The sequence below is a fragment of the Pyxicephalus adspersus genome, chromosome 3 (genome assembly GCF_032062135.1).
Source record: "Pyxicephalus adspersus chromosome 3, UCB_Pads_2.0, whole genome shotgun sequence".
NCBI classification, from domain to species: domain Eukaryota; kingdom Metazoa; phylum Chordata; class Amphibia; order Anura; family Pyxicephalidae; genus Pyxicephalus; species Pyxicephalus adspersus.
Window position 1 is genome coordinate 70,943,192 of NC_092860.1, and position 13,520 is coordinate 70,956,711.

At 35.8% G+C, this 13,520-nt stretch overlaps 1 protein-coding gene across 7 annotated transcripts in view; it reads right to left on the reverse strand.

Moving 5' to 3' along the window:
- PDE4C (phosphodiesterase 4C) overlaps positions 1-13,520 on the reverse strand; it is a 254,317-nt gene that overhangs the window by 56,272 nt on the left and 184,525 nt on the right. Inside the window, exon 2 of one of the 7 annotated variants that reach the window (XM_072405141.1) lies at positions 9,237-9,376. The exons of 5 other annotated variants lie outside the window; for them this stretch is intronic. The gene's annotated coding sequence lies outside the window, so the exon portion shown is untranslated. Of the gene's footprint in view, positions 1-9,236; positions 9,507-13,520 lie in introns of those variants that run through there. One more of the 7 variants, XM_072405142.1, reaches the window with a different exon arrangement.

Below are 13,520 nucleotides of genomic sequence, written 5' to 3' on the forward strand. Positions count from 1 at the left end.
ATCTAGCTATCCCAACAGAAATCTTGTAATTACATTCATTTTAGATATAGAAATTCGGCCGAACCAAGAAAAGTCCCTACGGGACTCTAATTCTCTTGCTACCTCGCTAAATTTTCCTTATGTTTTTTTTCTACCTTCTGAATTTGTGAAACTAATTTAGAAATGTCGCTCAGCCTTTCTTTTTTTATTCTAGAGCTATGGTTAAAAATTATAAGAATTCCACGTATTACCACTTCATGCACCTCCCATATTATTAAGGTTTGCTTTCTAAAGTTTTATTTATTAAAAATAATTTTAATTAATAGCATTAGCATTAATAATTCTTTAATCAAATCTGCCTTTACTACTGCATCTTTCAAGAGAGGTTCATAGTTGCATACTAGCAAAACATATTTTTAATTTTTATCTGGGAATCAATATATTAATACCTGATCTAGAAGTATCCAAGACAGGGTCCAGCACAAAATTTAAATCTCCTCCAAAAATCTTAAGTCCCACTTTAAACTCTTCCAACTTATCCAATATTTTCTCCAAATACCTTGCTTGATCTAGTTAGGGCATATATATTGTAGCTATCGTAACAAGATGTTACCATACAATAACCATTTTAGAAGCGCTCTGCCATCAGGCAGATATATATCCTGGAATTGCCAGTTCACTGTATTTGCAAGCTATACACTCACTCCTTTAGATTTCTTATCCATTATATATTTATAGTGCTCTGCCTCCACAAAAATGTTTCTCCTGCAAGAAGACCACCTGTGCTCCCTGATGATACCCCCCCATCCCTAATAGGGTGCATGAGTGACCATGTCACTAGTGGGGGCTCCTGCCTCAGAATCTACATAACCCTCTTTTATAACATTCCAACCAATCACCTATACAATACATCCCCCACGAATCTTCCAATACAGGAATTGCCATAGACCCAGTTGTTTATTTCATTGTTCTCCTTGAGGCCCTTACATCTAACTAATCCTCTAAAAATATTGGTCATTTAATTTTCCCCAAATCTTCTAATATGAGCTTTACCTTGGCCCCATCCTCTGCCTATTCAAATATTGTACAACCTTAGGAACCTAAAACAGCCTAATACCTAAATCTAAATAAATTCACAATAAATGTTTACTGACCCACTTTACATAATATACGTGGAATATCCTCTTTGACCTAACCCAATTAACTATAGTGATCCAAATCTCATAAAAAATCACCTAAAATTGCCCACATTTTTATTATATGGAATACATTAACCCAAAAATCTGTGTATTGAGCATCTCCACTTTACCCTAAAAAACCTTACATAAATCATCTGGATATCGCATAATTTCTAAAAGTTCTCTGTTAGCATACGAGTGATATAATTATTCTCATCTATAACCAATAATGTTAAAATCTAAAAATGTCAGGAGGGGTTTTATAGCACATCCCAGATCAAATGTATATTTTAGAAAATCCTACATCCAATAGACTGGTATTTTAACCAAAAAACATACCAACTGCATATTATCTGTGAGGTATCATTATTAACTTATCCCAAAAAACTCTAATGGTCTACATACACCATATTGCAATGTATTAAACATAAAATTAAGTATAAATACTGCCCGTTAAATATTTTATATTACTTAACAATATAATCCACAATTTATATGAATACAATTTAAAAGTTCAAACATCCCATAACAGACATGTCAGTTAAAAACCTTTAAATCACCTAATTCTTATTCCCATAAAGTGCCTAACCACTGTGTAAAATTTTTTGCACCCAAATACTATACATTTTTAAGGTCCCTAATTGGAGTCATTGTTTCCTTATCTATTGTAGCAGATATGCTTCAAAGTTGGATAACTGTTCTGGTCAGTCCAAGAGTTCTACCCTGGGTAGATCAAATGCTGCTAGGAGGTGAAATTAATAATCTAGACAGCGCACGATTGCTTATATCCCATCTCTGCTAACTTGCAATTGAGATGGGAACCCCAACCAATATCAGATATTGTTAGCACATAAAATTGTATGGAGGAGTTTTGTAGCACGCTTCAGATCAAGTGTAAAATTCTTAAAGTCTCTAAGGTCCTTACCAATTCAGGTATTCCTCTTATCCGGATATCATTCCTCCTAAAAGTCATCTTGTTGGTATGCGATTTTAAAACATTATTATTCTAATTTGCTTGTGTTCTTAGATCTGTCACAATATTTTCCACCTCCTCAACATGCTCATGCTTAAAAAAAGTACAGGTATGTCAGAATGGAAGGAATTTTCTATACACTTCATAAAATTTTCAAAATAATCCTTAGAAGGAAAATCCCCATGTTGAAACTCTTGTATAGAAGAGGAGGTAGAGCAATTAAACATTCTATATTGTACATCTGAAGCAGAAATATAATTATTAGGATTAGTTGGACTGACCTGAATCTCTGTAATTATCCCTTCTGTTACTAGGTCGTCCTGCTCTGGACTCAGTACCTGAAAATCATTGCTTCTTGGCTGCAGGGTAAAACTAATATTACTGTCACTACAGCTTTCTGAGAAATCCCCTCTTCAGCTGTTTGTCCTCCAAGGGATTCCCTGCTAACCCTTGCCTCTGGCTCTGTGTGGCTGCATGGCTGACGTTGCAGAAGCATGGGCGAAAAAAGACCTAATTTCCTGTGCCGGTGTTTCCACTCGAGGCACAATAGTACACTCCTTGGCTGCTTTCTTGCCCATCTTGGGGCTCAGGGCTTGCTCAGGAGGTTGTCTGCAATGCTTGCAACGCTAGTCCAAAATGGGAGCTCCTTCCCTACATGCTCACCTAGACAATGCGCAGGTCACACCACCCCAGCTCACCTATATTATTGGTATGGCTTTTACAATACCATACCCCCAACTTTCAGAAATGGGGAAAAAGGACAAAGTTTTTATATAAAAGACACACCCCGACATGCCCCCATCTTGTGGACCATAAAAAACGAGTATGGAAAAAATGATTGCTTAAAGCAATAAGGTTTTTTTCCCAAAGAAATTGGACTAAAGAGAAAAAAGGGGCTTGGATCTGAACAGGGGACAGCTACTCTTAAAACCAGGGACAGTTAAGAAATTTGCACAACATTTTTAAAACAATTTTACTACATATTATTTTTACTTCTACTTTTTAATGCTTTAATATTACCTTTTTTACAGTCATATAAATAGTAAGGGGAGGGGGTAATAACAAGCAATCAAAAGATCCTTTGGATGTAAATTAGACAATCTGATAAGCATCTGTTCATCTTTTTAATAAGGGAAGTTGTGGGGGAGGCTAGGCTTTACTAGTACAGAAGCCTTTAGCAAATACACTTTGAGCCATCAGGGATCTAGTAGAAACCTTGTGTCTCCTAACCGATCTGCAGATGAGGAGTGAGTCCCTTATCTAGATTCCAGATGGATACCTGAAGATTAACCCCAAAGTGCTCGTGAGCAAGAGTCCGTGCCTCCTCTTTCCAATATAGCTTCTGTGTATATCATTAGTATGCTTCTTACATATTATTATTTTGCAATTCCCTCCACAGACTATAGTAGGACAGGTATCTAATTGGGGTGATCCTAATTACAGAGATATGTTTCATTTGTAACACAAAGAGTACATAAATTATGTTACATTATTTGCTCCTCAAAACATGGCCTCAATACTAATTTTAGAACAAGGGTTGTATGATCTCAGTTGGTACTGTACTCATTATCCACCAGCTCTGATTTAATGGCGACTCTGGAACTATTTCCAAAGACTCTCTAATACTTCCAGACAAATTGAAGGCTTAACAGTCAGTCAGGACAGTTTACAAATGTGAAGTGCGATAGTTAGCACTATTGGGATCAGTAGTGGTTGCAACATTACAATCGGTGTCAATTCCAACTTGGATCTGAACTCAGATTTTGAGCTCTATCAAAGTACATACAAAGTTATAATCTGCTGCTTTACATATTGCCCATGAGGAGACCTCCTTTGCTCATTCCACGCAAATTTTTTGTGTAATGTTATTGTTTATTTTATTTGATATTATTATTATTATTATTATTAATAAACAGGATTTATATAGTGCCAACATATTACGCAGTGCTGTACATTAAATAGGGGTTGCAAATGACTGACGAATACAGACAGTGATACAGGATATCATTTTGCTATTTGATTTCAAGAAAAACTTTGGAACAAAAAAAAATAACTTCTATTTTCTGACTTTATACTGTATTTTTTTGAACAATCTACAGCATACATCGATTTCTTATATAACTAATTATGGCAATTTTTTTACATCATAACTATCCCCATCCCAGATATTCAGTGACACACAGGATACATCAAGAGAATATAAAGGTCAAAAGCTAAACATTTTTCCTGGACCCTTAGCTTCCTCCATGTAACACTTCTGCCTTTTTTTTTTTTTTTTTTTTTTTAAACATACACAATCCAAGTCTCAAAGCAAGCAGCTCTGCTGTCTCCTAAATCAGGCCTTAGAGCTCTATGTTTAACCTTTCAAATAATAAATGATTATATGTAATATGTAGAGTGTAACTATATAGCAAAATAAGTTAGAAAATGGCAGTATAAAAACTAACAAAAAATACATTTACAAATACCATTTCATTCAGTTTCTCTTGAAATAATGTAATTTTTTCAAATGAACAAATGAACAGCAAAATAAGTCGAAGTGACAATACAGGAACAGAATGGTGATAAATGGATTCTGACCAATGGACCAGTTCAAAGAAAAGGGAGAATGATTAACAGATTTAAAACACAATAGTTGTTGCACATACTTCATCTTGCAGTGTACTTGTAGCCAATCATTTGTAACTGTGTTAAAGCATTACTGTTGTGTTGGGATTTCAACGGCATAAAATGTTATTCCACTATGATTAGATGGTAACAACGCAAATACACACTAGTTTCCCTTTAATATTTGTCTCATGCTTGCAGTCATGGATAGTACAGATGTTATCTGGGGCTCTGTCCTGTAATAAGTCTCTACTCTGGACTAATCATATCCTTCCTGGCTCCTGAGGAGAATACTGTAGACGCAGGATGATTCCCTGTTTTATATACTACGCAGTTCCTTTGTTATCATGCTGCTGTATTTTTAAAGCACTGTGAAATAAAAAAGAATAGGATTCCTTTTTCCTTAGTTACAACTTGCAAAAAACAGTTATATAACATTTCAATTAATGTTTCTATTTAAAGGAAAAACAAAACACTACTCCCAGATGGTTCTGCTAGAAAAGAACAAGACCCAATACCATTAAAATAGATCTTAAAGCTGACCTTATGAAGTCCATTAAGTGAATTAAACTGAATTATTTATATTCATTTTAATAATATGGATGATTGTGATAAATTCCACAAATCATTTCTTCAGTAACACCCCATGTGGCATTCTAGTGTTTGGGCTCTTTCCCTGTAGTGATGTGCCACCATGGCTCAATATAGCTTATAACCTGACTTACTATGTAACTATATCCCATCAATCATGGGAATGACTGCTTTACTAGGCACATGACACAGGCATCCCTAGCTTCAAAACCAATGATATTTCTATTAGTTGCTTGTACTGCACATTTGCTGGTCATCAGGCACAGCCTGGAAGACTGCCAGACAACAAGCAGGGCAACAGCTATTAACCTCCTGAGGGGTAATCCCGACTGTGGCTCGAGGTAAAAAACATGCTGAAAGCGGTAACCCCGAGTCACACTCATCGGCGTCCTGCCAGTCAGATCCCATCCTTGTGCTGCGTCCTCTTCTTCTGATGTTCCCCCGGCGTATGCACTGATGTTCCCCGGGAGTTCCCGGTGATGTTGGCACATGCATCGGTGTGTGTGTGAGCACGGCGGAAAATTCAAATTATTTTGTATTGGATTCAATACAAAATAACTGTTGAATCCAATACAAAGTATATATATATATATATATATATATATATATATATATATATATATTGTGAGACAGTGACTGGAAATGTAGTAGTAGAAAATCGTTATATTTCGCCTAGGTTTCAATGTACAATGTACTGGGTTACAGGAAGTGGATATCTCAACTAGGAAATGCTGGGTGAGATATCAGAAATCCAGGAAAGATGGGTTGCCTTAGCAAAACATTGTTTGCTGAGGACTTTGGTAAATGGTGTTGTCGGGTCTGGATTTTTATGGAATGATGAGCAGGTTGGTAATGGGGCACCTCATTCCCTTCCTGTCCAAAACAGGTTTCCTATATAGCTCTCAGCCAGGTGATAGAGATCAGCTCATTTCTGGGCTATAAAGGTCTGCACTATGAACATGTATGTGTGTGGGTGGGGGAACTGGTTGAACAGACTGTCTTTCACCTCATTGCTCTTGAAGTCTGCTAAAGTTACAAAAGTTTACTTTGAGTTGTGTTGTGTGGCTGGTAGTAGGCGCCCGTATAGAAAGGTTGATCTTGTGTTTAGTTAGTGCACAGCCAAGCAGGAATTTATTTTGTGTTTTTGCCTGTATGTAAAGGCGTTATATTTTGTTTGTGGATGAAAATAAAGGAACCAGGCAAATCCCTGTGTGAACTGTGCCGTTCTGTCACTGTCTCTGACTGCTGTGCCTACCACTATTGAGCTGACCCACACAATATATATATATATATATATGTTATACATGTTACTGTACAGTTATATTACAGGTTTCAGTATTTTTATGCACTCTTGTTTTAACAGAATTTTGTGTTTTTTTTATTTACAATTTATTATTAAATTTAATAAATATTGGACATATTTTGGTGAGTAATGCCTAAGAACTATAGGCCTTCATTGTAAAAAACAAAACAAAACAATGTACTGCTTTTGGCATAACAATACTTACATAATTAGACCGCTAATTGTTGCTGTCTATTGAAAAAAGTTTTTCAAATAGGTCATTTTATTGGGGCTGGGCTAGGTCATGAACACATCCTCTCTATAAATGATTCTTCCCAGCTGATATAGAAATGCAGTACACATGCTATGAATCCACTGCCAAAAAAGCATGTTTGAATGAACCTTGGTGTGACAATAAGTGTTACCATTGTTTCAAGTGACTCTTGCCACATTCTAGAGAGTGCCTCCATGGTGCAGTTTGCCAGTCTCTTCAAAGACTGCTCAAATTATCATACTTCTTGACTGGGCTATATACAGACATGTTTTAAAGTTGGTTGTTTGACATAAAAAGGGTACAATAATGAAGACATACAGTGAAGAAAATTCTTTTTTTCACCCCTATTCCTTACATGGGTTCAGACTAAAATCTATGACCAGCTTTTTACCTTACATACATAAACTCCAATGCTTGTGAGACAAATGAAAGTATAGCACCCTTACAGTATGGAACAATAGAGTATCTCTGGTTTCTCAAATATCTGTTTTAAATAGTTCATGACGTGATTTCCTTTTTTACTATTATGTATCTATCCAGTTATCTTTATCAGTATCAAATACAATATATTTACCAGTAATTATCAATGACATTATGGCTTTACTGGCCCAAAGAATTGATGCAGGAGTCTAGAATGGGATTGATTGCAAGTCAAGCATTCCTATGATTTCTACTGTAATGAAGGAATGCTGGAAAATGGAGTCAGGGATCTGTTCTTCATATTTTTAGTATCATTTGGTCACACATGACTAACCCCGTCTCTATCTGAATACAAAAATGAGAGGAAATAGTCGTAGTGAGGTGTTTAAGTACATTTGGGCCATACAACATATATTCTATCCACTGCTTTACTTATATACACTGTTTGTATTCACATATCAACCTGATTTCTATTTGGTTTATCACAATATTTTTTTAAAAAGATATTTGGACAATACCAACAATTTAGATTAAACAAAGGAAAAAAAAAAAAAACGAGGAACATCACAATCACAATATTCACCCATAGATGGAAGATATTTTGACTTGTTTTGGGTTCAGTTGGGTTTTAACTCTTTCAATATATGCAGGACTTAAAAAATTACTCCCTTATTCAAAAAGCAGCATTAAGATTCTAAATTGAAACAACTACAAATAAATATTTAACAAGCTATACAGTGGTATTGGGTACAACAGAAAGATATTGAAGACAGAGCAATACAGAAAGGTAAAAGGTGCATCAGAATTATACCTCTTCCCTTACATGTGCTGCACGTGTGAAAAAGGAAGGAATCTTTTTTCATGGAATGCACAATATTAATATTATTTCCAATGGCAATGATCTGTCAGGACAGGGCTCTGCAGAAAATAGAACATCCATACACATCTGGTTTACAATAGACAGAATGAAAAAGCAAAGCACAGGCACATTTTCTATAATTTACTTTAATACAATGCACTCAGTAATAGGTTTCCAGGAATATTTCATTTAGGAGGTTATTTTACACTCCCAGAAACCACCACATTGTTAATTATTTTGCTGTTATCGTAAAGGGGTTGGACAGAGACAGATAACTTAGCCTTTGACACATGTAAAATGATCTTGTCAGCAAAGTAATTTGTTAGCTACCATTGTTAGTCATTTTCAGCTTGACTACTTTGTGAGTCAGTTACCTGGAACAAGCATGTGCATAATAAAGGGCCCTAACGTATGTACACGCATGCTCCAAGGCCCCGATAAAGAAATTAGGGATCCTGGAGTATGCACTTTTGGAACAGTCAGCAATAAAAGATCCTATATTCCTTTTTTAACAGATTCCAATTAAATGTACCATAGAATCTGAAATATTCATTTAGGCAAAACAATTTATACTGAATATTTAATGGGAGAGCTTCTACGTCAATACAGAATCCCTATGCTTTAATAACACAAAAAAATTATGCTTACACAATGAACTGCATGTAGATTGGTAACAGGATGTAAATCAGCTTTGGCTCATAAAATGTGATTAGAAGCAAATACGAAGGAATGCAACAGGAAAATTCCTTCATAACTTCAGGTCACTATGACGCATTAGCTTCGAAAGTTTCCAGTGTTCTGTTGTCTGCTCTCCCACTCCCTTTTGTTGTAAATTTACTGAAAGGACTAAGAAGCTTTAAACCTAAATAGCTACAACTTCTATTTGTTGTACACTTTTGTATAGTATGTTGTCACTAGAAAAATAAATGTTATAATAATAATTACATTGTTGTAGATAGGCACACACTGTAAATAGCTTTTAGTTATAGTTCGCCATTTCAAATGATTTTTCATTTCTGGAATTAGGGTTTGTCAATATATTACTATTGTATTTGAATTGCAATACCACTTACATACAAATGACGGGAACATTTATCTTTCAGCTGACAATCTCTCCTCTTTGTAATTTAGTATTCCTAAATGTCTTGCAGCTGTTTCATCCCTCATGACCTCAGACTTCCATGAAGAACCTCAGCCAAACCACTGCAAACAACTGAAATAAATACATGCAGTGTTTTCATTATTATGTTTAACTTTTGTAATCAACATGTTTAATTGTACAGGTTGTGGCTGAAATCAACAGTCCTAGCCTGGGGTCATACAATTACCTATGTTATCTCCCAGCACCCAGCTCATAATTCCTTTTTCTACTCTACCAGTTTAAAAGTTGTCCAAACTCCTTTATCTCCCACTTCCAATGACATGTTCAGATAATGGGACATTGAAAAATAGCTTCCTGAGGTTCTGAGGCAAGAAGTTGGATTGCTCTTTTGACTTTTTGCATGCAGACCACCCTATGTGATGTTCATGTTATGTGAGGCTTCTTAATTAAAAATAATGTAATCTAATCACTGAACAGGTTCATTAGATAATCAGTAAAGTTCTATATGTTGCTAGACATGTTACAGGCAGGCCTAATCTAACTTGCTGCAGATTCTATTGCACACTGTGGGAAACTGATGGTGTGCAAAAACAAATTTTAGTACAACAATGACATCTGTACAACCATGTAGGACTAAAGATAAGACTGTGGTTCAATTTTAAGAGAGGCTCAGGCATCAATTATTTAGCCAGGTCAGGGCAGCAAGTAACAGGTAATCCAATCAGATGCTGCTTTCCATTTCCAGAAATGGCTGGGGGCAAGATTTCATGAGCATAGCACATACCATTGCAAACACCACCCATCCTGCCTGCACAGTGGCCCCACTGCCCGCTCATACCACCACACCTGCATAATGCCCCAATATTCTCTCTAACCATATTGGAGGGCCCTACCCTCTCTCATCACTGCACCTGCACACCCCTCCCTATCTGCTGTCACCAGTCTGCACTACTTGCTTCCTACTCTTACTAATGCACCTGCATGCCCCTAACTCCCCCATCCCCTGTTCTCATTAATGCACCTACAAACCCTCCCTACTTACTGTCACCACCAGCTGGTACTGTTTTTCCCCTGCTCTAAGAACTGCATGCCTCTGTCCCCTATTCCTAACAATGCATTGCTTCCTCAACCCCATGCTCCAAAAAAAAACACACCTCCAAAAATCAAATGTTGTATTGCCCCATGTTTTCTTTTTAGCCGGAAAATTTTAACTTAGATTTCACCAGTGGAAACTTAGACAAAAAAAAACCAAAACCAAACATTTCTAAAAGTTCCAAAAACTGGGGTAGTGTTCGATTACTTCTAAATGTTATACATATGTAAAATAAATGTACGTATGGATTTTCTTGTTACAAATCTTCCATTCTTTAGTTTGTTCAATGTGTATCAATGGTATCGTACAAGTTAAAATGCATATTCATTAAATTATTAAAAGAGTCCTAAGAGACTACTATAGACAAGTTCTCCATATATATATGTACTGTATGTATAGCATAGCATACTCTGTTGAAGGTCAGAGTCACATGATAAGGTCTATGACGCAGTCTGCGTGTGTGCTATCCATACACACAGTGTCGTGTTAAAATGAGTGATTACTTGATAGCATCTTGTTTACTTTTAGCATTGAACTACTTCCACAGCATTAAGTACTCATTTCCTCCACTTGCTTTGTGGCTGTTAACATCTAGCACTAGACTTTAGAGACTATTGAGAAAACCTAAGTATACAATCCATATCGTAAAATGATTGGACAAATCTTATCCACAGTCCTAAAAATAATATTTAAAAAGGCATGGAAAAAACGTTGTTTATATATGAATATATATATATATATATATATATATATATATATATATATATATTTAAAGCAAAACTAAAAAAATTGGTTAAGGTCTAACTCTTGCAATGAGTTACACCTAAGGTCTACTCTTGCAAGGTTTTCTTTGCTGCCTGTGTCCCCTGTCAGTTCTATTTATAAAACAGTGAATCTGACATTCACCAAACATTCCTTGGGGGGGAGAATCAACTGCCATTGAAACACATGGACCTAAAAAATATCCTCTAGGGAATGTTCTGGTGAATGTCAGACTCACCAATTTGTAAATAGATCCTTATATATTTGTCCTACAGACTATAATTTCTTGAATGAAAAGGTGTTGGAAATTTCATACCAAATAGGAGGTGGGAAGAAATAATTCATTGGGAACACCTGCTACTGTGAAAATAGTCTAATGCTTCATTCCTAGTATGGCTGTGCTCTGCGTTTTTCATTGCATTGTGCACAACCCTATTCATTTGAATGGGCAGCCTTACAAACCACATTATAAAGAAATGAAGTGCTGCAGTTTTAAACATTCAGCACACGTTCATGGATGGCGGAGCATTGCCATGTGCTCCAACTTACTAACACACTGCAGTGCATTTGGGGTTCCATTAATAATGAATGGCAACCCAGAGCACTGAACCATGTTATGCGGGATGCTGCAGTTTGTGTTTAGCTTTAATGTAATGAACAGAATTAACTTATCTTTGAGGATGGTTTTGTTGGGATCACGTCTGCCTATGAGAATTGTTCAGCTATAATGAGCTATAATGAGAACATGGCTGCTGCTAACAGGGTTAGTGTGTGTATTATTACAAGACAGGCAAGTAAATAAGGAAACAATTTTGATAAATTTATGTTCATATAAAAATAAAATTACCAAATGCAAACTTAGGCTTAAAGCATTAGTGTGGGTTCCAAGAAATTAGTAATGTTTTTCCTTCATTTTTGTACATGTCCTGTATTTGTAGCATTTTTCTTTTCAGCATACTGAATCCTTCTAGGGAAATGACGTATATGTCCTGAGATGCTTTCTGTTTTTCCTGTGCTGGGCTCTTAGTTTAACCCTATTTTATCTGTGCTGCATTTTCTCTGTAGTAAGAGAAGGATGTTCTTATGAAAATGCTAGCCCTCTGGCTCTTATCCTGAAAAATTCATTGACCTTAAACATGGATGGGGATCGGTTGTTCTGACTTTTCTTGCTGCATTCTTTACATGACCTAAAATACCCAAAGCAAAAAAAACGAGACAGCAGAAGGAGGCTAGCCATATATCAGTAGAGGATTACCTTATACCATCACTGTCATCTTTCAGTATTGCTAATGTAATAACATTATACAAGACAAGGTTGGTGACAATGTACTAATTGGCTTACATTAGTCAGTAAAACATGGCTAATGGTTATAGAGCACACTAAAATTTTTCCTTACTGCTTTGCAAAAAAATTTAAATTTCAGGTTGTAGGTATTTGTACAAGATAATTACTGATACTTCAAACTTTATTTCTCCTGCATTCCAAGCACAGAATAATGTAAGGACAATGTACAGGAAATTCCCATATGCAGGGCTTAATGTGATAATACATACTTCACTGTTAGATGTCATGCTAAGCCATGTTATCATTTGTTAAAATGCATGATAATACCATTTAAATCATCAAAGGAGGAAAGGCATCAGCTATTATCCCAACCAAAGTTTTTTTCTGCACAGTATTTAAATATTTATGTACATACAGAAACAAAATGAACATGGAACTATATAAAATTAAAGGATGCAAGAGAGGTAGAAGATATTTACTTGCAATGCAAGAACATTGGGTTGTTATGCAATACTTACAGACCTATTTATAAAGCAGTGAAACTGACATTCAGGAAACATTCTTTGGTGGAAAATCAGTCACTGCCATTTAAGACACATGGACCTAGAAGATTTACTATCATCATGTTTTGTATTTTTGCAGTATGTTTTACATTACAACCTTACAATAATTCAGGTATATGTAAGGCTTCCATTTGGTTGAATGATTTAATGGGACTTATACCATAAGCCGGTGAGTGGGTCCTGAATTTTGCCACATTCTTCTTGGGGTCTAGCCTGGTCTAATGATGGGCCCACAGGAAGCAGGTCCTAAGTGATGGCTAAATGATGCTCAGTAAAAAAGGCTCCTCTTTTATCTTCTCTAGGTTGAGGTTGGAAAAATAATTCCCACATGACAAGATTAAGGAAGGAGAGGGAATGAAATGCAAGATCAAGTTGTGCTGTTTGGTAAGAAGTCTGAATCCAAAAAAAGGCTAACAAATGTTAAAAATTGTTTGACACTATTGACATTTTTCAAGTTTATTTTAAAGAGGACCTTTCATCATTTTTTTTTATTATAAAAAAAGGGTGGCTAATTATATCATGAAAAAAATTGTTTATTTCTTTACATTTTTT